Below are 24,766 nucleotides of genomic sequence, written 5' to 3' on the forward strand. Positions count from 1 at the left end.
AGGAACTAGAACCCTCCTACCCTGCTGGAGAAAAGGCAAAATAGGAGAGCCACTTTGCTCGACACTTGACATCCACTTACCGTGGGACCCAGCAACTTCACTCAAGAGGAGTGGAAGCCTAGGCCCGCACAAAGACCTGTATGCAGTTGTTCACAGCAGCTTTATATGTAACAGCCCCAAATGGGAACCAACTCAAACCTCCATCAACTGGCGAATGCACAAAGTGTGACGCCTCTCCACAACAGAACACTATTCAGCAAAGAATGACACAGCATGGCTGAGTCTCATAATAATCGTGGTGAGGGATGGAAGCCAGATGCAAAAGACATACCCTGTATGATCCCACCTGTGTGAAATCCCACAAAGGGCCGGACCACAGGGAAAACAGGTCGGTGGTTACCTGGGCCCGGGGGTGAGAGAGGGGACACCCGCAAAGGGACACGAGGGAGATGACGATGTGCTCCATCACGACTGTGGTCATGGTAAAACCACTGTAGACATTTGTCACAATTCATCAAATTGTACATGTGAAATAGGAACGCTTTCTTGTATATGAATTATACCTGGACAAAGTACCCTCACAAGAGAACAGGAGGAGGCCTGGGGTCACGTGCCAGGCCCACTGTGCTTACTCTTGCGAATGCCACCCTTGCTATGAGTCTACTTGGGGGCTGATTCCAGGCCTCTTAGGTGCCAGCCTCTCATGTCACCTGGTGAGTGAAGCCCAGCTGGGAGCTGATGTGAGCTGACCAAGCCCCTCGTTAGGGCTGCTCCCTGTGCCCCAGCCAGCAACACTCAGTACGTCCTGGCTCTGGACGGGGTTTGGGACTCCCACTGTCCCTGCGCTCCCTTTCTGCAGGGGTCTTCCCTCACCAGCTCCTTGGCAGCACCAAAAATTGGAGCAGAGCTACAGCTGGCATTACAGTCCCACTCCAAGGCCAGAAAATGCCTCCTCTGGAATGTTTCCTCCCCATGGACAGGACAGCCCATTACTGCCCAGGGGTGGTGCCCACAAGTAGGACTACTCCAGGCCCAGAGAACACGAGAGTCCCTAACACAGGGGCCTCTAAACCCACACTCACACCTCTCCACATCCGTGCCTGAGCACCTTCTTTCCTGCAGGGCAGTAAAAAAGGTGGGGGTGGGGGCACCTGGGTGGCTCAGTCCGTTAAGCATCTGCCTTTGGCTCAGGTCATGATCCCAGGGTCCTGGGGTCAGCTCCCTGTTCAGCAGGGAGTCTGCTCCTCCCTCTCCCTCTGCCACTCCCCCTGCTTGTGCTCTCTTCCTCTCTCTCTCTCTCTCTCTCTCTCTTTGTCTCTGTCAATTAAACTAATTAACATCTGTTGGGCCCAGGGCAAGCATACAAATGGAGGTCATGTCATCCTCCCATCTCCTATCTTCCCAACACTGATACCATCTCACTCTACAAAGGGCCTCAGGAGCACAAGTGGGGCCTCACGTAAATATGGCCAAGCACCATCCACAGGTGGCCACAAGTGGCCACCCCTTGGCCATCCCTCAGACTTAGGGACACACACACCGGAAATGTGATCCAACTGCCATAAGATGACCCAGGCAAGAGGCCCAGGTAGACACTGGAACCAAACCTGAGACCATTCAACAGGAAATTTGGGGCCCAGATCCCAAAGCATAGTCCAGAGGAGGAGGTGTAGCTTCCGGTGGACTGTCCCTTTGGCCTTGCAGACTGTTTGCCCCATGGGGGTGGCCCTGGCCAGAAGGCCAGAGTGGAACCTCCTAAAGCAAGGCCCAGGGAAGGGACCCCAGTCACCCAGGCTCCGAGTACTGGGAGGTGGTGATTCTGGGATCAGATGACAAGAGGTTTCAAATGCCAGGCTGCAGCTCAGGCTGCAATTCTGAAGGAAATGAACACCCACTAATGAGTTTTGGGGATACAAGAGAATAAAGGGCAGATCTGGATTTTGGAAAGATTCATTCAATACTCATGTGTGGATCATCTACTATGTTCTAGGGCCTAGGCCAGAAGTTGGGGGTATGAACATGACCCCAATGTGACTGTCAAGGAAGCAGCCACACCGGAAGGTGTGCTGGATGGGGAAGGGGAAACGGAACACCGTGGACTGAGCATCTGTTCTGCACTGGGCTCAGTACTCGGCATTTTAGCAAAATTGCCTGGATTAATCCTCCCCCAACTTTACAGATGAGGAAAGTGAGTTGCAAAGTCACACAGCACAGGAAAGGAGTTGAGCTTAATTGGAAACTGGGTCTGACTCCAGGCCTAGGATTTATTTTGTCTGCTTCCACAGAGACCCGGGCTCCCGGTGGAAGTAGAGGCTGGAAGGCGATAATGCCCTGAGGGACAGGGGGCCGACCCCCCACCCCCACCCCATGCCCAGGCAGCCAGAGGCATCACCTGCCTTGTTAAGAAAGAGTGAAAAACCCTGCCAAGCACTTGATGCCCGTGGGATCGGCCTCCCTGTTCTCTGCCCTCTCATCCCTCTGGCCTTCCTCCTGCCCGTCCCCGGCTGGATTTCCCATCCCCTCAGAGAAGCCAGAAGGGAGTGAGGGAAAGGACACGTTCTTCTCTCCAGAAAGCTTAGTTCTTTATATTCTTTAGAAGGATTGGATTGGACCAGCCAGGGAACACCCAAAAAGAAGATTCCTCAGGATTTACTCATATGAAGACCCTAGCCAAGGGGCCAGGGAGTCTTCTCCAAGGACCGCAGCTCGCAGGAATATGTCCGTGTGCATCTGTGTGTGTGTGTGTAGCTGTGTGTGCATGTACCTGTGTTATTGGTATGTGTCTGCGTGTCTCTGTGTGTACCTGCGTCTGTCTGTGTTATCTGTGCGTGTCTGTGTGTGACTATGTGTTTGTACGTGTCCATGTGTGCATCTGCGTGTCCGGGTGGGTAGGTGAGCATCTGATGGAAGTACAAAGGCCCCGTGTCAGTCCTCACTCAGCCCCAGAGCGACTGGCTCTGGGACCCCTCGCTGAGTTGCCAAATCCCTTGGGTCTTGCTCCTTCCCCCGTGAAATGGGGAGAATGCTACTCTTGTCAGCTAAGTTGCCAGGAAGAGTAATTGAGTGACGTACTAGGTGCATCGTTCCAGATACAAACTGAGTGTTCATGGGACACCTGGGTGGCTCAGTGGTTGAGCGTCTGCCTTTGGCTCAGGAGGTGATCCTGGAGACTCCAGATCGAGTCCTGCCTCGGGCACCCTGGGAGGAGCCTGCTTCTCCCTCTGCTTGTGTCTCTGCCTCTCTCTCTGTGTCTCTCATGAATAAATAAATATTTTTTAAAAAATGAGTGTTCGAGATGGTAGATGTTTATTCTGTTGGGCCCTTCTCTCCTACTACCTCATTCTTTCTGATACCACTTTCCTTCATTTGTTCCACCCCCATCATGTGCCAGGTGCTCTGGTTTTAGGCACTAAGTACCCTCTCGGAGGTTATAGAGGAACAACAGAAACCAGGCTCAAATCATCCTGGTTTAAGGTTTTTAGGTTTGTTTTTTTTTGGGGGGGAGGGGGGTGGTTGTTGTTGTTTTTTGACATTTTATTATTGTTTTTTAAGATTTTGTCTCTAAGTACCCTCTACACCCAATGTGGGGCTCAAACCTACAACCCCGAGATCGAGTCACATGCTCCACTGACTGAGCCAGCCAGACGCTCCATCCTGGTTTAAGTTCTTATTCATTCTTTCATTCAATGTTTCCTGGGTCCCTTTCTAGCTGTGTGACCTCAGGCAAGTCATTTTCCTCACTAGGTCTCCATTTCTTAACCGGTAAACAGGGCATGGAAATAATGCCTGCCCGCTTACCTTGTTTGGGCATTGGAAAGATGAACTAAAAACAGTAGGCCTTTTCCATAAACACTGCGCAAATACTAGTTGTTGCTAATGTAAGCAGCTGCACTGCCATTTAAGGTACAAAGCTTCACACGTGCAGCCAGAGGAAAGCTCAGGCCATAAGTGATAAACCCGGTGGTAGTTCACAGGCGCCCAGGGGAACCACATCATCCAACTTGCAGGAATTTGGTACGAGGCTCTCCAGGTAGCAGGCTCTTCCTGACTCTGGGCATCCCTTAACCCAGATGGCTCCCCTTTCTCTGGGCCTCTATGTTCCTCACTCCTTGAGACATTCTCCCCTTGGGTTGTTCTCACTTCTCAGAGCTTTCTGATTCTTAGCCTCTGGCCAACTTACACTCCAGGAAGCTCAGTGGCCTTTGCCACCAGGATGCAGCCACTCCCCTTCTCCAGGCCTGCATCTCCAAGCAGCTGTCCCCCCACCTGTCACCCTCAGGGGTAACAACACATCCCCCTCAACAGAAACTCTTCATAATCTGGGTCACCCACGCTTACCTCCAAAAACCTTTTTTGGTTTACCAGTTGCCCAGCCTGGAATATTACCTCCTACCCCCTCCATATGCTGTAAACATACACTCCAAAGTCTAGCGAAGCAGAAGTAGCTCAGGGTGTACCCCAGCTCCACCTCTAATAACTGTGCATCTTGGTAAGTTGCTTCACTGCTAGTCCTTCATCTGCAACATGGGGAGAATAATAGTACCTACTTCATAGCGTTTCTGCGAGGATTCAATTAGAACGTGTGGATTGCTTAGAATAGTGCCTAGCACATAGTCTATACTCAGTAAATGTTAGTTTATTACTCCATCATACACGACTCAAGTCACGAAGCTGGCCCTGGCCAGCCGATTTCTCCCTCTGAGCTATTGCCAACATTTGTGTGGGTATTGACTTTTTCCTAGCTTCATCGCTTTTACAAGCCTGCACTGAGTTCCCAGAGACCAGCAAAGCAGGGCACTGGCCCCAAGGCTCTCCAACCCTAGGGGGAGGAGGAAACAGGTCATCAAATACCAAATTCAGGGATAGAGAGGGTGAAGGACAGGGATGGGGAGAGCTGGAGAAGCCCAGGGGTCAGCTGGGTTTGGTCAAGAAGGCTTCCTAGGAAAAGAGCTAACTGCACAGTCTTGAAACGTAAATAAATACTGGGTCAAGAAAAGGGGTCTACCTGAGGGACTCCTCAGACAGAGGAGGAGACAGCATGTGCAAAGGCCCTGGAGGAAGAAAGGCCTGGTCCTTTAAGGAACTGCAGGTGATTCAGGGTGGCATGAGCAGAAGGAGTAGGGTAAGGGCTAATGCTTGAAGGTAAACAGAAGACAGATCACAAAAGCCTTTCAATGCCCTGTTTAAAAGCTAGAACTTCGGGCATCTGTGTGGCTCAGTGGTTGAGCATCTACCTTTGGCTCAGATCGTGATACCTGAGTCCTGGGATCAAGTCCTGCATCAGGCTGCCCGCAGGGAGGCTGCTTCTCCCTCTGCCTGTGTCTCTGACCCTCCCACTATGTCTCTAATGAATAAATAAATAAATAATCTTTAAAAAAAAAAAAAAAAAAGCTAGGACTTCTCAGTGCAACCTGGTACCCTGGACCAGAGCCTAGAGCTGAAACAGAACAATACTAGAAGAACTGGTGAAGTTAGACTGAAGTTTGTAACTTAGCTAATGGTATTACACAAGCTAATTCCTTGGTCTTAACAAACATACAAACATTAGGGGAAGCTGAGTATAGAATATATGAGAGTTCTCTGCAATATCTTTATAACTCTTCTGTAAATCAAAAATCATTTCAAAATTTAAAAAACCTTTTTTTGTGTTTTTGAGGTTTTTTTAGGGGGGAAGGCTAGGACTTTATTTTGGGAATAATGGGAAATCACTGAAGGGTTTATAGCCATTTATAACACTGAAGGGTTAAAGCAAGAGGTTGAAGGGGGCAAGCCTGAACCCAGAGAGAGACTCACCCATAATCCAGGAGGCTGTGACATTAGAGATGAGTGAGCAGAGCCGAGAGTTCATCAGAATGTGGAGTTTAAAAAAAATGCTTTTGGGATCCCCAGGTGGCTCAGCGATTAAAGCATCTGCCTTTGGCTCAGGTTGTGATCCTGGAGACCCGGGATCAAGTTCCACATCGGGCTCCCTGCATGGAGCCTGCTTCTCCCTCTGCCTCCACCTCTGCCTCTCTCTCTCTCTCTCTCTCTCTGTGTGTGTGTCTCTCATGAATAAATAATTAAAATCTTTTTAAAATTTTTAAAAATTGGTTATGATTGGATGAGAAGGTAAGAAGAGTGCTGAACCAAGGAAGACGCTTGAGTTGCTGGTTTATACAATGTGACCACCAGGATTCGTTGATTGCAAGTGACAGAAACACCGTAAAAGAAAAGGGCAAATGTATTAGCCACCCACTCACCCACCCCTGCCCTGAGAACAAACTGAAGGGAAGCCAGAGGTGGAGCTGACTTCAGGAACAATTGGAACCTGGCCTGAGGCAACTTCAGGACACACTCTTCCTCTTGGTATCTTGGTATTTCTCTATCCAACTGCAAAGAACTCAGGACTTGTATCTTTAAAGCCTTGTAACCTGCCAGGAGGGCATCAGGCTCAAGAGGAATCCTCTCTGGGAATCCCATTTGGCTTCCTGTGAACTTGGAACAGCCAAACTTCCTTTCCCCAAAGCCCCAAGGGTTTCTGAGGCCTAATGCTTTCAGCACGGATTGGCCCTCCTGGCCCTCCTGGACACATTGACTCATTACCACCCACTCACAACAGAGTTGCACACCTCATGCTGCTCCGATCCTCCCCAGGGGAGGGCACAAAGAAGGCTTTGAGCTTCCTGTGCAGTGTTGTCTTCTTCACCTCAGACCTGGCCCAGATGGAATGCCCACTCAGGCCTCTCCTCACTCTCTCTCCCTCCCCAGGAGTGACAATGGGAGGACAGGGTAGGGAGATGGGGATTGCAGGGGAGAAAGTTTAGATTGTTGGGGAGAAGGTGTACAGGTCAGCTTAAATCTTCCTCCGAGATGTTTCCTATCACAGTGAAACAAAAGACACAGGCTCTGGAGTCAGATACCTAGCCTTAAATCTCACTGACGTTTACCAACCTTGTGACCTTGGAAAAGTTACTAAAACTGTCCATCTTACTTTCTTCATCTGAAATGTGGTCATAGTAATCCTATCTCACGGAGTCTTGGGAGATTTTAGCTTCATTTACTCAATTAGTTAATGTATGTGCTACACTTAGCACAGTCCTTGAGAAAAAAATGAGCACTGGGGAAAGGAAAACTACTTGTAGTTCATTCTGTTTGGCTTCATTTGTGCAACTTTCTTGGTTTTGAAAGAATGGATAGATGGTTGCATGGATGGATGGCTACACAAATGGATGATTATAGAGATGGATGAGTGGATGGATGGTGGGTGGTTGGATAGATGGATGGATAGATGGATAGATGGGCGATCACAATATGAATGATTATAGAGATGGATGAATGGTTGGTTGCACGAATGGATAGATGTTGAATGTATAGGTAGATGATAGGTAGATGAAAGGATGAATGGATGGATGGATAGATTGATGGCTGGCTGGCTGGATGGATGGATGGTTGAATGGATAGATGGTTGGGTGGACAGATGAAATCATGGTGGTGGGATGGATGGTAAGTGTTGGATGCATAGGCAGATGACGGGTAGATAGAAGGACGGTTGGTGGATTAGATGGATGTTTACTTTGTTAGATGGATAAGTGGTTGCATGAGATACTGAAATGTGTAATAAATAGTCCTTGTCATCACGAAGCTCACATTTCCATGGAAAACAAAAAGACAGAAACCGATTACCACAACAGAGAGAGGCAGAAAATTCAGCCAGGGGAGTGCAGAAGGCAGGGGCCACCAGGAGTCAGCCTGTCAGAAGAAGAGGAGAAATAATGACGGCAGCTCCTGCCCTCAAGGAACTCACAGTCTAATTTAATAATTAGCCACTTCAGATTCTTTTTGAGACTGAGCCAGGTATAAATAAGTCAGTAAACAGAACAGTTAAGTAAACAAGGTGTTCTTCAAAAGGCAGTGAGCTCAGATGTATAATAAATCCTGATTTAAAACATCATTTTCTCCTTGGAACAACCTCAGAGTTAATTCCCCAAATTTGCCAGAACACACACATTTCTTTGTCCCTGCTGCTCAGCCTCACCTCCTCGCTGGTCCGCCTGCGCAACTGTGATAGGAAAATAAATACCCAAAGCCCTCTCCACCCAGCCCGCCTGCTGCAGCATGTTGCGAGGGGAAACAGATCCAATCTTGGGCCCTGAGAACTCTGCACCCCTCCCCCGACCAGGCCATCGGAAACAGGGATCGAAGGCCCACCAGCTTGTTTTGGTTTTAAATGGGAACGAGTTCATGGCATGAAATTTGAAAAATACCTGAACACCAAGAGTAATTGAATGAGCCCCAGCCCCAGCCCTGGTTCCAGCTCTGTCACTGGTCATTGTGCACGGTGGAGCGGAGCGGGGGGGGGGGGGGGGGGGTCTCTGATCTCCATCTATCAAACAAAAGGATCCAACAGAATGATTTCTGAGCTCCCAGTTCTGCTTTTCAGCAACATATTTTTTTTATTTGTAGGTTAAAAACGAGAGGGTTCCAAGAGTCTTCAAAAGGGGCAAGTTGCTCTCCCTCTACTTAGCATCCGACACAGGAAGCAGGTGGTACAGCCTTGCAGCAGGGCTGCAGGGGTGTAAATGTGCCCGTGTCCGTGCAAGTGTCGACAAACTGTAAAGCTCTATATCGATGAATGGGAAGATCCTTCTCTCTGGACATTCAGAGATGTGGGCTGGGAAGAAGCAAAAGTCACACGGGGCCTCTGTATGGAGGTGAACCCCATCACACTAACTCTGAAGGCCTTCAGATGTCTATTGACCACCTTTGGGTGGGGAACTGGCACCCAGAGAAGCAGAGGACCCCTCTGGGACTAGAGCCAGGTCTCCCTCATGACCAGGACACCGTTCGTCACAGGTGCAGGCCTGGCCAGAGCACCTTGGTCCTCCAGGGTAACAGATTCCAAATCTCTTCCAGCAGCATCCCCAGCAGCACCCACCACAGGGCATGAGGTGTGAGGTTTGCACAGGTGAGGACCCACCTCGCAGTGCTAACAACGGTGTTCCACCAGCAGCTGGGGAGTGGGTGGCCCGGGGAGGTGTTGCTTGCCCCTGTGTGGTGCTGGCACACGGGGAGGCTCGCAAGGAGTGGGTGTGGCGTCTTGAGCCCATGGCGGTGGTCCAGAGTCACCCTCAGCCACACTCTCGGGGTGCAGAGCCAGGCTCCAGAGAGTCCCTATAGGCTGGGTTTCGAAGCCGGGTGCCCAGTGTACAAACCAAGTTCTGACACTTCCTTCCCACCTGCGTGGCTGCGGAGATTTAATCCCGTTACGCCACGATTCCCTTGTCTGTCCAAAGGCTTTAATCGTACCAAGGGCTGTGGGGCGGATCACCTGAGACAGGGGACCAAGGGCTGTCCTACGTCAGACCCGAGATGAAGACTGGACACAGGAGCTGCGTCAGGGAGGGCTGTGGGGAGAGCCCGGGGAGTGCTGCGGGAGGCAGGGCGCCACAGAGGGAGAGCGTGGCCCACTCTGCAGCTCCAGGCAGAGATCGGGTCACCCCCCCAAGTTCTCCCACACTGAGGCCACGGGCTGCACCCAGGGGAGGGGGTTTGGGCTGAGGACAACTCTAAGGAGCCACCCAGCAGGGAGCCTTTAGCTGGCAACACTCCTGGGAACCGGGTATGAGTGCCTCTACCCTGCGGGGGACCTGGACAATGCACTGCATCATCCACTTAAAAGGGTTTAGGACTCAATAAATATTAGCTCTTAATATCATCCTCATCATCATCATCACCATCATCATCACCTTGTTTAACCCTCGAAACCACCCTGGGAAGTGTATATATTAATACCATTTTACACCTAAGGAAACTAAGGCTCAGGGACGTTAATCCACTTACCCAAAGATGCACAGCTCATGCATGATGGAGCCAATACCGGAAAACCAGATCTGTCTGTGATGCGCGCTCCTGCCTCTTCACTCCAAGATGAAGGCCCGCCCGTCCCAATCGCCCTTCCTTCCAGAGCTGGACAGATGGCCATCCAGCGAGTCCATGGATTGGAGATGACTCCCACCAGGGCCCCAGATCCAGCACTGAGACTCTGTGATGGGCCAAAGTCTGTCTCGTCTCTCCAAAGCTTTTACCCATTTCAGCACTAGATCCTAAAATAGTCTAGCTCCGCATCACACATGTTTCAGCCGTAACTGTGCACTTCCAGGACTTCCAGACGTGGGGCCTTACGAGACCTGGGTCTCAGAAAGACATCCACGGCGCTGAAGTGCTCTTGGCCAGGTGCCTTCCCGGAGAGATGCTGCTCAGAGCCCTCCATGGCCCCCATGGCCCCACGATGAAACTGGAACCCACCTCTGACTCACACCCTCCCACTGGGCCTCCTTTCCATGATGCTGGCCTGTCCCGGTCCCTCCACACACCCTGCTTGTGCCCACCTGCACCTCTGCATAGACCCTTCCTCCTCCTGGTGCTCCCCTTCCCCACCTCCCCACGGGCCTTCCCCTATTCACTGTTTGGGTCTCAGCTTAGATGTCAGCTTCCCCAGGACACCTCTGACCTCCAAAGCCCAGGTTAGGGGCCATTCCTCAGCGCCCCCAGCACCCTGCACTTGCCCCTCCCCCATCACATTGGGAACCTTGCCAAGGTCAGGGACCGTGTCTTGTTCACTGCGCCCAGCACTGCCCTGGGCATGTAGCCTGTGATGACTAAATAGTGAATGAATGAACAAATGAATGAGTTGATGGTATGATTTAACCAGTCCCCTAGAGATGACCCAGAAGTCTTATCCTGCCCCTCTGCCCCACATTACTCCGAAATCTGACATCCATCTAGGGAACCCTCCCCAACCCCACCCAACCCGAGTGACCACCAAGCTGGCTCCCAGACACGCATGTTGCATTTGTCCTAAAATCAGAGCCACGAAGGTCCTTGAAAATTTGTCAAAGCCGCATGAGGAAACTGAGACCCAGAGAGGTGACATAAGTTCCACACACAGCTGGCTGGTGGCAGAGCCTGCCCGGCCACTTGGGTCCCCCAGCCGTCCCTCGGCCTCGGTAAATCCCATCTGCTCTTCCTCAAAGTTGGGCTAAACCCCCAGCCCCGCTGGCCCCTCTCTCTGGGGGCAGCAGGGGAGGACACATCTCTTCTCCCCGCCCCTGCCACCTGTCTCCTGAGGACACTCAGGAGATCTCGGGAGCCTGCAGGTCCCTCCCTCCCCGTCCCCCCTCCCCCCTGCCTCCCTGGGCCGAGCTCGGCAGGGGCAGAATGTGGGAGGCTGGCACCAGGGAGGCTGAAGGTTGGAAATAAATTCTAATCAAAGACAGAATCATTCCGTCTTCTCCCTCTGCTCCGAGGACAGCGTTTTTTGCTGGGTATTACTCATATGTTCGGAGAGAAATCTTCTGAGGTTTCTCAGAGCCAGAGGGGAACTTGCAGGGTTGGGAGGATAAAAATCTTTTCTTTTCTTCCCCCCAGGCTGGTTCTTGCTTTTATTATCTTCTCTCTCTGCCTCTCATTACCGGCAGGACTTTGAGGAGACAGATTTCACTGGGCCCCCCTCTGCTGGTCTTAAAGGCGCAGGGGTGCTGAGGGCTGGGTGGAGGCCAGAGGCAGGGAACTGCCAAGGGGGGCAGGAGGTGGTGGCCCTGCGTGTTGGGGACAGGGAGGAGGCAGGAGGGGACACGGGGGATGGACTCCACCAGCCACTGAGGGCAGAGGCCACTGGCAAGGAAGGCACCAGAGAAAGGAGAGCCCTTCCCAGAAGCAAGGACCAGAAAAGCTCAGAATCAGTGTTATTCTTGAGGACCTTCATTCCTGCCCATCCTTCATCGCAAGGCCACCTCCTCCGTCCTCTCTCTGTCCCCAGATGGACCCACTATCCAACCAGCCCTCTCTCTTCTCACTAATGTTATCTCCTCTTTAGACCACCATGTGGCCCCCAACCCACCTGCCCCCCTGCTCCCAGTCTTTCCCACCCCACCCCCCACGGTGTCCCCTCCATCCAGCGTGAGCAGTGCCACCGTCACTTGCCCTTCTTCCCACTGAGACTAGGGTCGAACTCCAGCCACAGCCCCCTGGGGGCACCTGCACCCTCTCAGACCCCTCTTGGCCTCTGCCCTGTCTCCAGGCCCGGCCACACCCCCTTCTCCCTGGCCCTGGGACACAGCAGCTCTCTGCCCCAGGTCTTGGCACAAACACAGTTTCCTCAGTGGGGCTTTCCCCTCCATCCCCCCTTTCCCCTTCATCCCTCCACCCCATCACTCCTGGGACGCCTGGGGGGCTCAGCGGCTGAGCGTCTGTCTTTGGCTCAGGGCCTGATCCTGGAGACCCGGGATCGAGTCCCGCGTCGGGCTCCCTGCATGGAGCCTGCTTCTCCCTCTGCCTGTGTCTCTGCCTCTGTGTGTGTGTGTGTGTGTGTGTGTGTGTGTGTGTCTCATGAATAAATAAATAAAATCTTAAAAAAAAAAAGGCCAACAGGCCAACAAACACTGGTCGCACACCTAGTGTATGCCAGCATGAGGAGACCCTTCCCTTCTGCCTCAAACTGCATCCCACCCAAAGCTGTCTCCCACCCTATCAGCCCCCCTCCCCCTCACTGCCCACCTCCTCCATAGAATGGCCAAGGCTCCCTACCTCTTGACTCCCAACTCCCTACATTTTGGTTCCTGCCCTGTGCTCCCAGAAGTAGCCATACCCGAGGTCACCAGTGCCAGGGGAACCACCAAGCCTTGGCTCTCCTCTGATGCTACTGACCGCCCTCCTTTCCTGGTCTGGTCCCTGCCGGTTCTGCTCCCACCTCGCAGAGCATGTCTGGTCTTCCCAACAGCTGTTGCCCGAATTCTGTCCTCAGCCTCCTCTCCCTTCTCTCCTTCTCCCCACATGTCTCTCTGTGGCCTCAGCCCCTAGCCTCTGCCCAGGCAAGAACATTCCCCCCATCATCGGAACCATCACGGCCACCAAAGTCATAACTTCAAACCCAGTGTCCTGACGCCCCCCTGCCCCATGGCCTGTGAGAGTTGTGACATACTGACACAGTATGTGGACTCACACCGTAGTACGTGTGGCCAATTGTAAGCATATACTTTTTATTATCAAGTGCCAGTCCAGCCCGCCCCGCTGACACGGAGCCCACTGAGCCATGAGAACAGACCTTGGGAAAGGGAGACAAGTGCCTATAACCACTCACCAGATATGTCCCTGCTCTGCACCAGTCACCCACGGCACCCTGCTTCACTCGCAGGCCTCAGTGGTAGGACTTAAGTGGTAGGACTTAACAAACACATAATGAATTAGCACCTGAATCAATGGGTGTACAGGGTTAAGCGTGGATTTAAAAACCCAAGGAAGGGGGTCACAGTGCTTGGTGGGAGGCCAAAGCACCGCTTCAGGCAAGGAACATGGAGATGCAGGGGTGGATGACACGAATCTGCGAGGGAGGGCACCCAGCGATGGCGGCTGAGACTCTGAGAGACACAATCTTCACCCTCAGCTTGTAAGAGTCCCTGCAAGACCCTCAGAGACCAACCAGTCTCAGGCTACAGCCAGCCACTCTGAAGGCTCCCTGGATCTCCAGCCACTGGTGCCTCTGCCTCTGTGGGGTTGGGGGTTGGGGGGGGGGATCGCTAGAGCTTTAGACCTTCTGGCATGACTCTCACACTCACATGGTGTCTGACGGTTTGCAACAATCCAGGGTACATCATGCATGTAGGTACTCCTATCTCTGTTTCAGATAAGGAAACTGAGGCTCAGAGAGGTCAAATGACTTGCCCAAGAGCTAACAAGAGGTTTGGGGTGATATGAACCCAGGCCTGTCTGACTGGAACCTCTCACTTCCCGCTCCAGCATGCTGTCTTTTGAAGAAAGCTGAAGTCTGGACCCCCACTGAAGTGCACACCAGAAGTGCACACGAGATGCTGGATAATGCAGTCGGCGCACACATCTGGTGCTCTGCATCGTGACATTTGCACGCAGTCGGTGTTGAATAATGCAGTCAATATGGCACAGTGAATGCGATTATCAGATGCATGATGGTGATGACAAACGTTACCGGGGTGGTGGGGGTATCACAGGAACGCATCAACACCCCATTGGCCCATTTACACAAGCTGGATTATCAACCCAATTAGTTGTCAGCCAGCAAGAATCAGGGCTCTGGAAACAGATGGATTTGACAGGTAGGGAGCAGGGCTGGAGGACTCAGGGGAGAGTGGGGAACAGAGCCAGGAAAGGCAGCAGAGTAGAAATAGGGACTGGGGAGGGGGAATGGCCAGTGTGTTGGTGGGGAGGAGGCATGCGAAGGACCAGCCAAGGTCCCGGCCAGTGATTCCCGTGTGACCCATTTGACTGCGGCCCTTCGACTGGTCAAAGGAATCCCAGTGATGATGATGATGGCAATAGTGGTACCCAGTTTGCAGCCTCTCTGCTCCCCCACTGAGGCTCCAGTTGGGGGTCAGACCCCGCCTCTCTGTAGCTACAGAGCCCTGAACTCACCTGCCACCCCAGTGTTTGGTTACCCGTCTGCCTCCTAGAACACAAAGTGATCTAAAATCAGGCAGTCTGACCCTAAAGGTCTAATCACTTACCCATCATACCGCTTCACAGTGGATGACTGGGTGAATGGTTAGATAAATGGACAGACCATGGATGGATAGGGGGATAAAGGGATGGACGGATGGATAGATCATGGATGGATATAGGTGGTTGGATGGGGGGATAGAGGGATAGATTGTGGATGGACAGAGAGATGGAGGGATGGATGGATGAATGGATGATGGATGGATGAATTTAAAAAATAGGAGGATGGGAGATGAAAGGTGGTAAGATGTTGCAATAGTGGCAGTCATGGTCATTTAGAGTCATACTCTAAGACGGATTAGGAAAAAATTGAATCAAGGTCTAGCATAGACCCCTGAATCAGGGGCCACCATCCCAAAAGCCCAGAACTCATGCCATCCTCAGCAGAAGGGCCTGAAAGGATCTACGGGCCTTTGCTCCCTAAAAGTGAAGACCGTCCTTTAGCACCCCTGCCTATGCCAGGACACAGGACAGTGCCCAGGATAGAGCCGGGCCCATTGGCCAGTCCTCACAAAACTCCAACTGAATTTGACAAGGAGTAATATTTGAACACCTACTGTGTGCTCGGCACAGTCTTCTGCTGACCAGCTGGCCGGCTGGTTGGCTTCCTCCCTCTGGCTGGCTGGCGGCCTGGGCTTGGCCAGCCGACTCACAAAGCCCATATCAGCTTACACAGCAGTTGGTGTTTCCTTCGCTGTAAATGCCCTTGTCTCCCTAGATGGAGGGAGAGTGTGATGATGACAGGGGTGGTCAGAATGATTTAGTTTCAGCTCTGATGCACCCTGCCTGGGGAATTCTCATTGTCATCAGGTGGTGACAGTTTATGGTTGCGGGTATTTGAACAGCTCAGCTACTTGTTTCAATAGGCATCATAAAAAATTATTAACCAAGCAGATGAGAGCAAAAGGGACAGCGTGATCTGTTTGGGGAAGGCTTACCTGGGAGCTGCTGACCCCGGGCAGAGGAAAAATATTGACACGAGTGAGTTCTCAGGGCATCCCAGGTGTTAATTATGGAGGCGACTCCCTGTGGCCACTCCTCTTGAATCCAACAGGAAAGTGCTCCTGAGTCTGCCTTCCCACTATGGTGGACTTGGGGGAAATAGCTTATCCTCTAGTGATAATAAAAGTAATGCACCCTCACTGTAAAATATTTAGAGGATTCAGGGAAGTGGAAAAAAAAAGGAAGTAAAAATCATCCATTAAGCCTCATCCCAAAGAAAACACCATTGATCCTTTCTTCCATTTTTTTCTCTTCTACGTATTTGCAATAGCTGAGATGATCATAAAAATTAACATAATAACTATAACTTAATATATGGCAGGCATTGTTCTAAGTGCTTTATGTGCATTAACTCCTCTAATCCTCCCAGCGGCCCTCCGAGGTAGGACCATGAGTATACCTGCTTTACAGGTGGGGAACTTAAGTCACCCACAGGCTAGCTTGCCTGAGCTCACAGCCACTCGGGGGCAGAGGTGGGTTCAATCGGTCCCACAACACCGTTCTATCGTGGATCCAATTTATATTCTCCTTTTTGCCTTGAGCATTGTGACATCCACACTTTCCCACGTCAGCACACAAATGGCAGAAACATCCTTTTTAATGGTTGCTAAATATCCCAAGTGGATGGACTACAGTTTATGTGGGCATTCTCCTGTTTCGGATCTCTCTTTACTGAACGTTGGGTGTCCCACAGCAGCAGCAGCAGCACAGTGACAGAAGAAAGCCACGCAAAGCTGGCCTCGACTCCGCACCCGAGGACCTGAGGGCAGCAACTCCTAGCCCCCAACTCCCCGCCCCACTCCCTAGGTGGAAAGCCTGGAATGGGAACTCTGAAAAGGCTCCCACCAAATATATCACAAATATATCCCCGCCTGCCAGACAGTGTGGGCAGTGCACCTGGCCCGCCGGCCACCTGGGAAGCACACCTCCACCTCTTCCAGCCTGTTTTCTGCCTTATAACACAGAACCACCGATGCCAACCCTGCCTACCTGGAACCACAAATTCTCTGCAAGGATCAGATGACATAACTGCCAGAAAAAAAGCTTTTGAAACTGGAGAAGAGTTTTACATATGCAAGGGATTGTTATTATTATAACATTAATTCAAAAACATTCTCTGAGGAGCTGCTATATGCCAGGCATTTGTGTGATGCCCTGGGGAAGTAGGCCCCCCAAAGAGAGCCCCAGTGCCGCCCAAGAGGGAAACACAGTCTGATGGAGGAGGACAGACCAGCAATAACACACAGCTGGACAAGAGATTGAACAGAGGAAAGCATGGGCACTGCAGGAGCCTAAGTGAGGGAGCTCATTCGGGGGTGGGGGGGGTCTCAGGGGAGGCTTCCCGGAGGAGGTGACATCTCAGCTGAAACCTAGAGGATGAGCAGTGTTTGGCTAGGCAGAAAGGGGTGGCAGACAGAGAGAACAGCAGATGCAAAACTGCGGAGGCATAAAAAGCACGACATTCTAGAAGGAAAGTATGACCAGGCCATAGCAGGTTTATAGAGCAGTGGAGGGATGCCTGGGTGGCTCAGTGGGTGAGCATCTGCCTTCAGCTCTGGGCGTAATCCCCGGGTCCCTGGATCGAGTCCCACATCAGACTCCCCACAGGGAGCCTGCTTCTCCCTCTGCCTATGTCTCTGCTTCTCCCTCCGTGTCTCTCATGAATAAATAGAATCTTAAAAAAAAAAAAAGAAGTGGAAAGAGGAGAGACTTACAGTGTAGACACACCCCCATCTGCTCTTTTACCACCAGTGATCCTATAACTGTTTAGGGAATGAGGAGGGTGCAACGAGCCCCAGGAAGGCGAGCTCACCAGGCACACTCGTGGTTGACAGAGCAGCATCACAGCATTAAGGGAAGGGACCCGTGGAGCCGCTGGGTGGGGCTGTGCTTCATAGACTCGTACAGGGCAGTCTTTAATTTTTTTTTAAGATTTTTTATTTATTTATTCACGACAGACACAGAGAGAGAGAGAGAGGCAGAGACACAGGCAGAGGGAGAAGCAGGCTCCACGCAGGGAGCCCAACGTGGGACTGGATCCCGGGTCTCCAGGATCATACCCTGGGCTGAAGGCAGCGCTAAACCGCTGTGCCATGGGGGCTGCCCACAGGGCAGACTTTAAAGGCTGCCCCCCACACCTCTGACCATCTCACTTCCTCCAATACTGGTTCCACTGCACCCCACCGGGGCTACCCCAAAGCTCAGACTCCACGGATCCCCAAGAAGCTCTGGGAAAGAACCTACGAGGTTCTCGATATTCCAACTTTGTTATTGCCTTTAAATCTTTCCAGCGATTTGGCTCAGTGGTTGAGCATCTGCCTTTGGCTCAGGGCGTGAACCTGGGGTCCTGGAATCGAGTCCCACATCAGGTTCTCCTCAAGGACCTGCTTCTCCCTCTGCCTATGTCTCTCCTCTGAAGCCTGGATTCTTGGTCCCACTTCACAGATGAGGGTCAGGGAAGGGAAGCAATAGGCCCAAGCCACTTGTGAAACCTGTGCTTGGGGTTCGGGTCAGTGTAGGCATCGGAGATGCTAGGTTGGAATAACTGGTCTGCAGCCTCCCCATTGGTTCCCTGGGGCCGATTACCACTTCTTTAAATCCCAATTTCACACCTGTCTGTATAGTAAGGACGGTGCCACGAGCTGTACGGGCTGCCATGAGGCCTGGCTGAGACGTGTTCCGAAAGCCTGTAGTGTGTAGACGGCACAGCAGCTGCAGTGGTTCCCTGATACCACGTCTGACGCCCCCACATGTCCTGAAGGCACCCATCTCCCTGAGGTCAGGACTTAGGGCCGGGTTGAACTTGAAATCTCTCCGCACTCATCAGAGGAGTAGATAAATCCAGTCCCAGGCACTGGACACACTGGTGACCTGATAGACTTGCAGGTTTGGTCAGAATCCAAGATGCCAGTCCTTTCCAGCTCCGATGGCACTCCAGGAAGACCCGTGGCCCTCGGAGCATCTCAGAAAAGCCCCGGGGTCCCTTTCTGCCAGTAACAGGAACCTAGTGAGGTCCCAGTGGCCCAGAGAAACCACTCAGGGGCTTTCCTGAGGCCTCAGCCAGAAAGCAAGGGGGTGAAGGTCCTGCTGTGTGTCTACAGACAAGATGCTCAACCTTTCTGTGCCCCAGTGTCTTCCCAGCTGCAGGAGGCTTGGGAACCCACCAAAGTCCATGGAGAGTTTATCTATTTCCTTCTCCACACATTTATTTTAACACTATTCTAGATGCTGGGGAGACAGCTGAAAACAAGATATAGCCCTCGGGAAACTTCCATCTTCTCTCCCGTCGTGCTCCCCTGTTTAATGGAGATGATAATAGTGCCCACCTCATGGAGTTGTGAGGATTAAATAAACTCATATACATAAAGAGCTTAGAACAGGGCCTAGAGCTTAAGAAGTGTTCCACAAGGGGTGCCTGGGGTGGCTCCGTGGGTTAAGTGTCTGCCTTGGGCTCAGGTCATGATCCTGGGGTCCTGGGATCCTGGGTAGGGCTCCCTGCTCTGTGGGGAGCCTGCTTCTCCCTCTGCCCCCATCCCTACCCCACTTAGGCTCTTGCTCACTCTCTCAAATAAATAAAATCTTTGGGGGGGGAAGAAGTGCCCCACAAACACTGTTATTAGTAGCAGCGGTGTCTGTCCCTGGGCTTAAGGATTGGATGAGATACCATTAAGTCAGCGCTTACAGTGAGACGGGCATTGCAGCAAGCATGAAAATAAAAACAGTCACTTCCTCAAATGTGAGGCGATACCATCAACCCATTTTAGGGAGGAGGGAACTGAAGCATGAGAAGTCAAGTGACTTGCCCACACAGTCTCATTCTGGTTAGTGGAAAAGGCTCTTAAACACACTCCAATTCAGGATTCCCCGACCCCAATGCGTTTGGGGCTGGATAATTTCTGTGTTGCGGGCCCTGACCTGGGCGCTCGCAGGGTGCTCGCCAGCCTCCCTGCCTCCCTGGTCTCTACCACTAGATGCCAGTGGCTCTACCCTCCTCCCCACCTTTCAACAACCAGAAATGTCTGCAGGCATAGCCAACGTCGCCTGGACGGCAAAGGTGGCCCCTGTCGGGAAGCTACCCTAAACCAACCCTTGAGCTCAGAGGCCAGGACTTTCAGGCCCTGACCGGAGGCCCCCTCCTCCAACCCTGCTGGCACCACCAGAAACGCCCTGCCCAACCACAGCCGCAGGTCGGGCCCTTTGTCAAGCACAACCCCCGCCTGCCAGCCTCTGGTCTTTGGCTCCCTCTTCCCTGCACCCAGACTGCCCTTCTCACCCCCATCTCCAAGGCCCCGCCCAAGCCCACCTGCTCCCTGAATGGGCCCCCAGCCCAGGACTCACTGTTTCCTGCCCAGCTCTGCACCTGGTATCCTAACTAGTCACCAGCGTGTCTGGCCTTGCCGGCTCCCGCTCCCGGGGCCCCACCCTCAACTCCAGACAGGAGCCACCTGAGGGCAGGGGCTGCGCCTGACTCATCCCTGGGTCCCCGCACCCTGGGCGGGGCCAGGCACGGGGGCTGGCTCCCTGCTCCGTGCACCTGGCCCATCCGAGCTACCGAGCTACCGGCGATGCTGGGGAGAGGCCCTCGGCCCGGGAGGCAGCTCAGCCGGCAGCCGGCTCTGGGCGGTTAAGGAGTGCGAGCCGGACTCGGACTGTCCGTCCTTCTGGCTCCTTCTGAGGACTGACAGGGCAGGTGCTGCAAACCCTCCAGCCTCCGGTGGCTTCACAGATGACACGGGGATGACTGCCCGCGAGCCAGCTCGGGAGGATTGCTGGGAGCACTCCGTGCGCAGTGCTCTCTCTGGGTCCCGGACACGGACGGACCGACGGACGCGGGTTCCCGAGTGAAGGTGGGAGAAGGCGGGGCGCTCCTGCCCGGGCCGGGGAGGTCTGACATTTGCACTTCTTGCACGAGTTGGGGACGGGCTTGCCCGGGAGGTCTGACATTTGCACTTCTTGCACGGGGGGGGGGGGGGGGGGGGGCGCCGCCGCCGGGGAGGCCGCCAGGCGCAGTAAATAATTCACACAGATGAACTGGAGATAAGTGCGGCTTCGCGGGGGATCGGGTTTAGGCCGGGAGGCGCGCGGCGGGGGGCCTGTGGTCTCCCCAGCCCCAGCCCCGAGGCGAGCGCTACCGCGGCCCCAGGTGCGGCTCCCTGCGGGGGGGGGGCTCCCCGGAACTGCCCCGCGGGGCGCTCGGGGCCCCGCCCGCCTCCACCCGCCATCCCCATGGCAACCGCTGGCCCGGTCCAGGGTTCACAGCCAGCGGGCTCCTGGCTCCCTGGGCCTCCCCCGCCCGCCCCGGAGGAAGGGCGGATGAGGCTCCCGGCTCTGGGCGCAGGCCGAGCCCAACCCCCCCCTTATCCTGGAGCCCTTGAAACCAGGGACTCTGGGGTCAGCGCCCCAAGGAGTCAGGCCCAGCTCCACACTCTCCGGCTGTGCCGCCCCCGCCGCCTGCAGAAGACCCCAAGGCTCTGTGCCTCGGTTTCCCTTATCTGTAAAATGGGGATAATAATCATCGTCACTACCTCCTTGGGTGATTGTGAAAATTAAACGAATTAGATGCGAGGGATGTGGAAGGGTTCCTGGTGTCCAGTGAGCTCCTCATAAATGTTATTTTCCACGTGGGGAAAAGGAGCCCCAGGGGGGGCAAATGCCCACGGTGATGGTCACACGGGGCCCAATAGGGGTTGGAATGCAATGGCCACTGCCTGTGCTGGCCCCTGGTTTTTGGGGTCCCCCAAGGGTTTCCTAAGGTTCCTGTGACACCACCACCCCTTCCCAACTTCTTGAAGCTGCACTGTCCTCAAAGGGTCATTGACCAGCCAGTAAGGTCCCTGAAGGCCCTCCCCAGTGCCAGCCAAGCACTATCCCACCCCACCCCCATCCTTGGCAGATGAGTCCTTAAAGGAACATGATTTAGTTCATTAATTAGTTCATTTCCTCAGCCCCAACGCCCTCCCAGACCCAGCCACTTAAGGCCTTGGCCAGCAGCTCTCTGCCTCCCAGGACTCCCCTCTCCCCGGCAGATTCCAGCCATCCCTGCCTGCCCCCCATCTGCCCAGCCCCCACTGCCATCCTGTTAGGATTTCCCATGGCACGTTTCCCAGATCCTTCTCCCCCTTTAGCCTGTCCTCCCTGAGGTCCCTTTCCCTCTGGTGACCCTTTGTCCTCAAACAGCTGTTTCTGGGTCAAGGACCTTCCTCCAGGCCTGTGGGTGTGCACAGCCCCCGGTTAAGGACAGACCCTCTGATGGGAAAGGTAACAAAATAAACCAAATCTTCCTTCCAGAACAAGTGGGGTGGTGGGGCCCCGAGGTGGGCTCCCTTTTGGGACTTTGGGTCATGCTGGAGAAGGCGCTGGGGCCCCTGGGCACAGGCTCTCTGTCCCTAGGGGCCACACCACCAGCTCCAGCCCAGCTGCCAGGTTTCCCCGGATACAGCCCGGTCCTCGGATTTATTTTTGCATATGGTTTGGGAGAATCTCTGTTGCTGGAATAACGACAACCTTTTTTTTTTTTTCCTTCTGCTTCCCTCCAATAGGCAGATTTTATAAACCAGAGCAGCTGCCTGAGGTTTCCAAGAGAAAATTCTGCACAGTTTCTAACCAGGGTGACAGTTCCCCTCCACAGGAAGTTGCTTTTATTAAGGTTGTTGGGTTTTTATGTTTCTTCTTTTTTTTTTTTAATCTGATTTATTTTGTAAGGCTCCATCTACCGGTCACCAGGCAGCACCTTGGGCCTTGTGGGCATTTTTGTCCCCCCCCCCTTTTGCCTGGAATTAATGATTACATCTAAACCACAGTGGGCTTGCCCAACACAGGGCAAAGTTGAACGGCTAAAAAGTGGGTCATTCACAGGAACTGAACAGAAGAATCCCAGGTGATTTACGGAGATACTCTGCTCATCAAATTAACTCCACACACCCTAAGTGATTTCCTTCCAAAGAGGACAGTGTGGAAAGGAGGGGGGAGAGTAACTTCGCAGTGGAGACCCCTGACAAATGCCACCTCAGTCACGTGATCAAGGTCGGTATCAACAGTGCTAAGTCAGGTTGATAGCATGTACTCTTGATATGATGCAATGAGAAGGGCAATTCACCTCCCCCGTCTTCCTCCCAAAACCCATCACCCCAGTTGAACCATGAGAAAAACATCAAGCCCCATTTGAGGGACAGTCTACTACGAAATACCTGACCAGTACCCCATCAAAAACCAGAGAAGTCTGAGAAATTATCACGGCCAAGAGGAGCTTCAGGAAACACGATGACTAACTGGGATGTGGTGTCCTGGATGGGATCCTGCGACAGAAAAGGGACATTAGGTAAACAGTGAGTGAGATCCAAATGAGTCGTGGAGTTTCATTAATAGCAGTGTACCACTGTGGGTTCCTCCGTTGCGAAAAAATGTACCATAGCCTGGGTGGCTCCTTCGGTAAAGTGTCTGGCTCTCGGTTTCCACTCAGGTCATGATCTCAGGGTACTGGGATGGAGCCCAGAGTCAGGCTGTGCGCTCAGCGATTCTCTCTTCCTCTCCATCCCCGTCTGCCCCTCCCCCTGCTCTTGTGGGTTCTCTCTCTCTCTCTCTCTCTCTCTCAATTAAATAAATATAATCCAAAAAAGAAAAATGTACCATAGTAATGTCGGATGCTTAACAATAGGAGAAACTGAGTCAGGGATATTGACAAACCCATGCTATCTGTATAAATTTTCTGTGAATCTAAAACTGTTCTGAGTAAAAGTTTATTTTGTTAAAAGTAGGTTTCAGGCAACACCCAAGGCCCAGGTCTCTTTGGTTCCCTCTTTTTGCCCAAACCAGGGTCTGAGCTGCTGACTTTAGTGGTAACCCTGTCCCAACCTCATTGCCAAGGAACTGCCATCCTTTTCAAGCCCCAGGAAAAATCCCACTTCCTCACTGCTGTATAGTCAGTCTCTGGCCCACCGCGGGTGCTTAGTGGGTATTTGTCAAAAGAATGAAACTCGAGGACTTCTTGAAAGAGAAGATCCAAGCAGAGAGCCATGCTCCGCCCTTTCTGGGGCAAGAAGTCAGTACCTGCGAGTCCCCACTGGGAGAAGGATGGCTTCCAGCAATCTGATTAGAAGTGGGTGGGAGATTTCTCTTAACACAGCCTTTGGGGAACAAGCATTCAGATTTACTTAGGATTGCACCCATCGGGGTTTTGAGGAGCTGATGAAGATAATAGGCAAGGGACTCCTCCAAACTGCTCCCCATCCCCCACTCCCCAGCCCTGTGGTCCCTCCATTGCCTCTCAGTAGCCCCAGTGGGTACTTCTACTAAGACAACACTTCGTGCAACAGGATCTGTTTGCTGGGTTCTGAAAGTCCATTGCCTGGCACCCAGCAGGCACTTCATATGTGTTCATAGCGATGGCTACCACTTATTATGCCCCAGGTTCTAAGCGGGGGAGTGGGGAGGAGGTAGGAGTTCCTATTTCCTCTTTTGTGGCGTAAGCATTATCATCACCCCCCTTTTACAGATGAAACAAAGGTCCAAAGAACTTGAGAAACAGGCCTCAAAGCACAACTAGAAAGTACAGGGTAAAGGTTTCAAATCTGAGTCATCCAAGACCCACACCCATGCCTCTTATTCTCCAACCAGCCACCCTAATACTGCCTTCCCCTTCCCGTGGGCTGAGGGCCTGGGCATCTGCTCCCTGCTGCCCACGGAGGCCCCCTGCGCTCACTCCTTCCTCTGCGGCCTCCAGACAGCCCTGATCTTCAAGTCTCTTTCCTTTAAAACTCAATTTGCCAATTTTCCCCTTAGAGGTGCTTTTAGATACTCCTCCCAGCTGTCAACCTGGACAGGCCACGGAAGCAGAATCCAGGGAGATGGATGCTTATTACAAGCATTCAATTAGTGAAGTTTGAACAATGCAGCCCTGGCTGCTGGATCGATGCACAGGGGCTCAGAGACCCCCCCTTCCCCTGCCTTGGACTTGTAACGGCCTTTTCCATATTTATTACCACCCAACCGGATACTTCAAACATATTCTGCACTTGGTGTGATTTCGTATCTGCCCAGTCCCCGCAGTGCCTTCTCAACAAACGTTTGCCCCGATGCTGGAGTATGTTTAAAAGATTTATATTCCATTTTGCTGAATGGAGTCCTCGGGAAAAGCAGACTCTGTCTTCCCAGCCAGAGGATCCTGCCTTGGCTGACGAGGTGGCCTCCAGCAAGAACATTTTAATACATCACTTATTAAAATGGACCCAGAGCCTTGGCAGAGGGCTCCCGTGCTCCCCCC

The 24,766-nt window shown here is 52.8% G+C and overlaps 1 long non-coding RNA gene across 3 annotated transcripts; it reads left to right on the forward strand.

Annotated features, from left to right (window-relative positions):
• The first annotated feature begins 19,975 nt into the window (after positions 1 to 19,975).
• LOC129513907 (uncharacterized) lies at positions 19,976 to 23,171 on the forward strand. 3 transcript variants are annotated; one of them, XR_008665319.1, is made up of 4 exons: positions 19,976 to 20,354; positions 21,685 to 21,765; positions 22,047 to 22,530; positions 22,639 to 23,171. It is a non-coding gene; the product is annotated as an uncharacterized LOC129513907 (long non-coding RNA). The 3 variants fall into 3 exon arrangements; XR_008665321.1 differs by having other exon boundaries at positions 22,047 to 22,153; positions 22,363 to 23,171; XR_008665320.1 differs by having other exon boundaries at positions 22,047 to 23,171.
• The last annotated feature ends 1,595 nt before the right edge of the window (positions 23,172 to 24,766 follow it).

The sequence above is a fragment of the Nyctereutes procyonoides genome, unplaced genomic scaffold, assembly GCF_905146905.1.
Source record: "Nyctereutes procyonoides isolate TBG_1078 unplaced genomic scaffold, NYPRO_anot_genome, whole genome shotgun sequence".
Classification (NCBI taxonomy): Eukaryota; Metazoa; Chordata; class Mammalia; order Carnivora; family Canidae; genus Nyctereutes; species Nyctereutes procyonoides.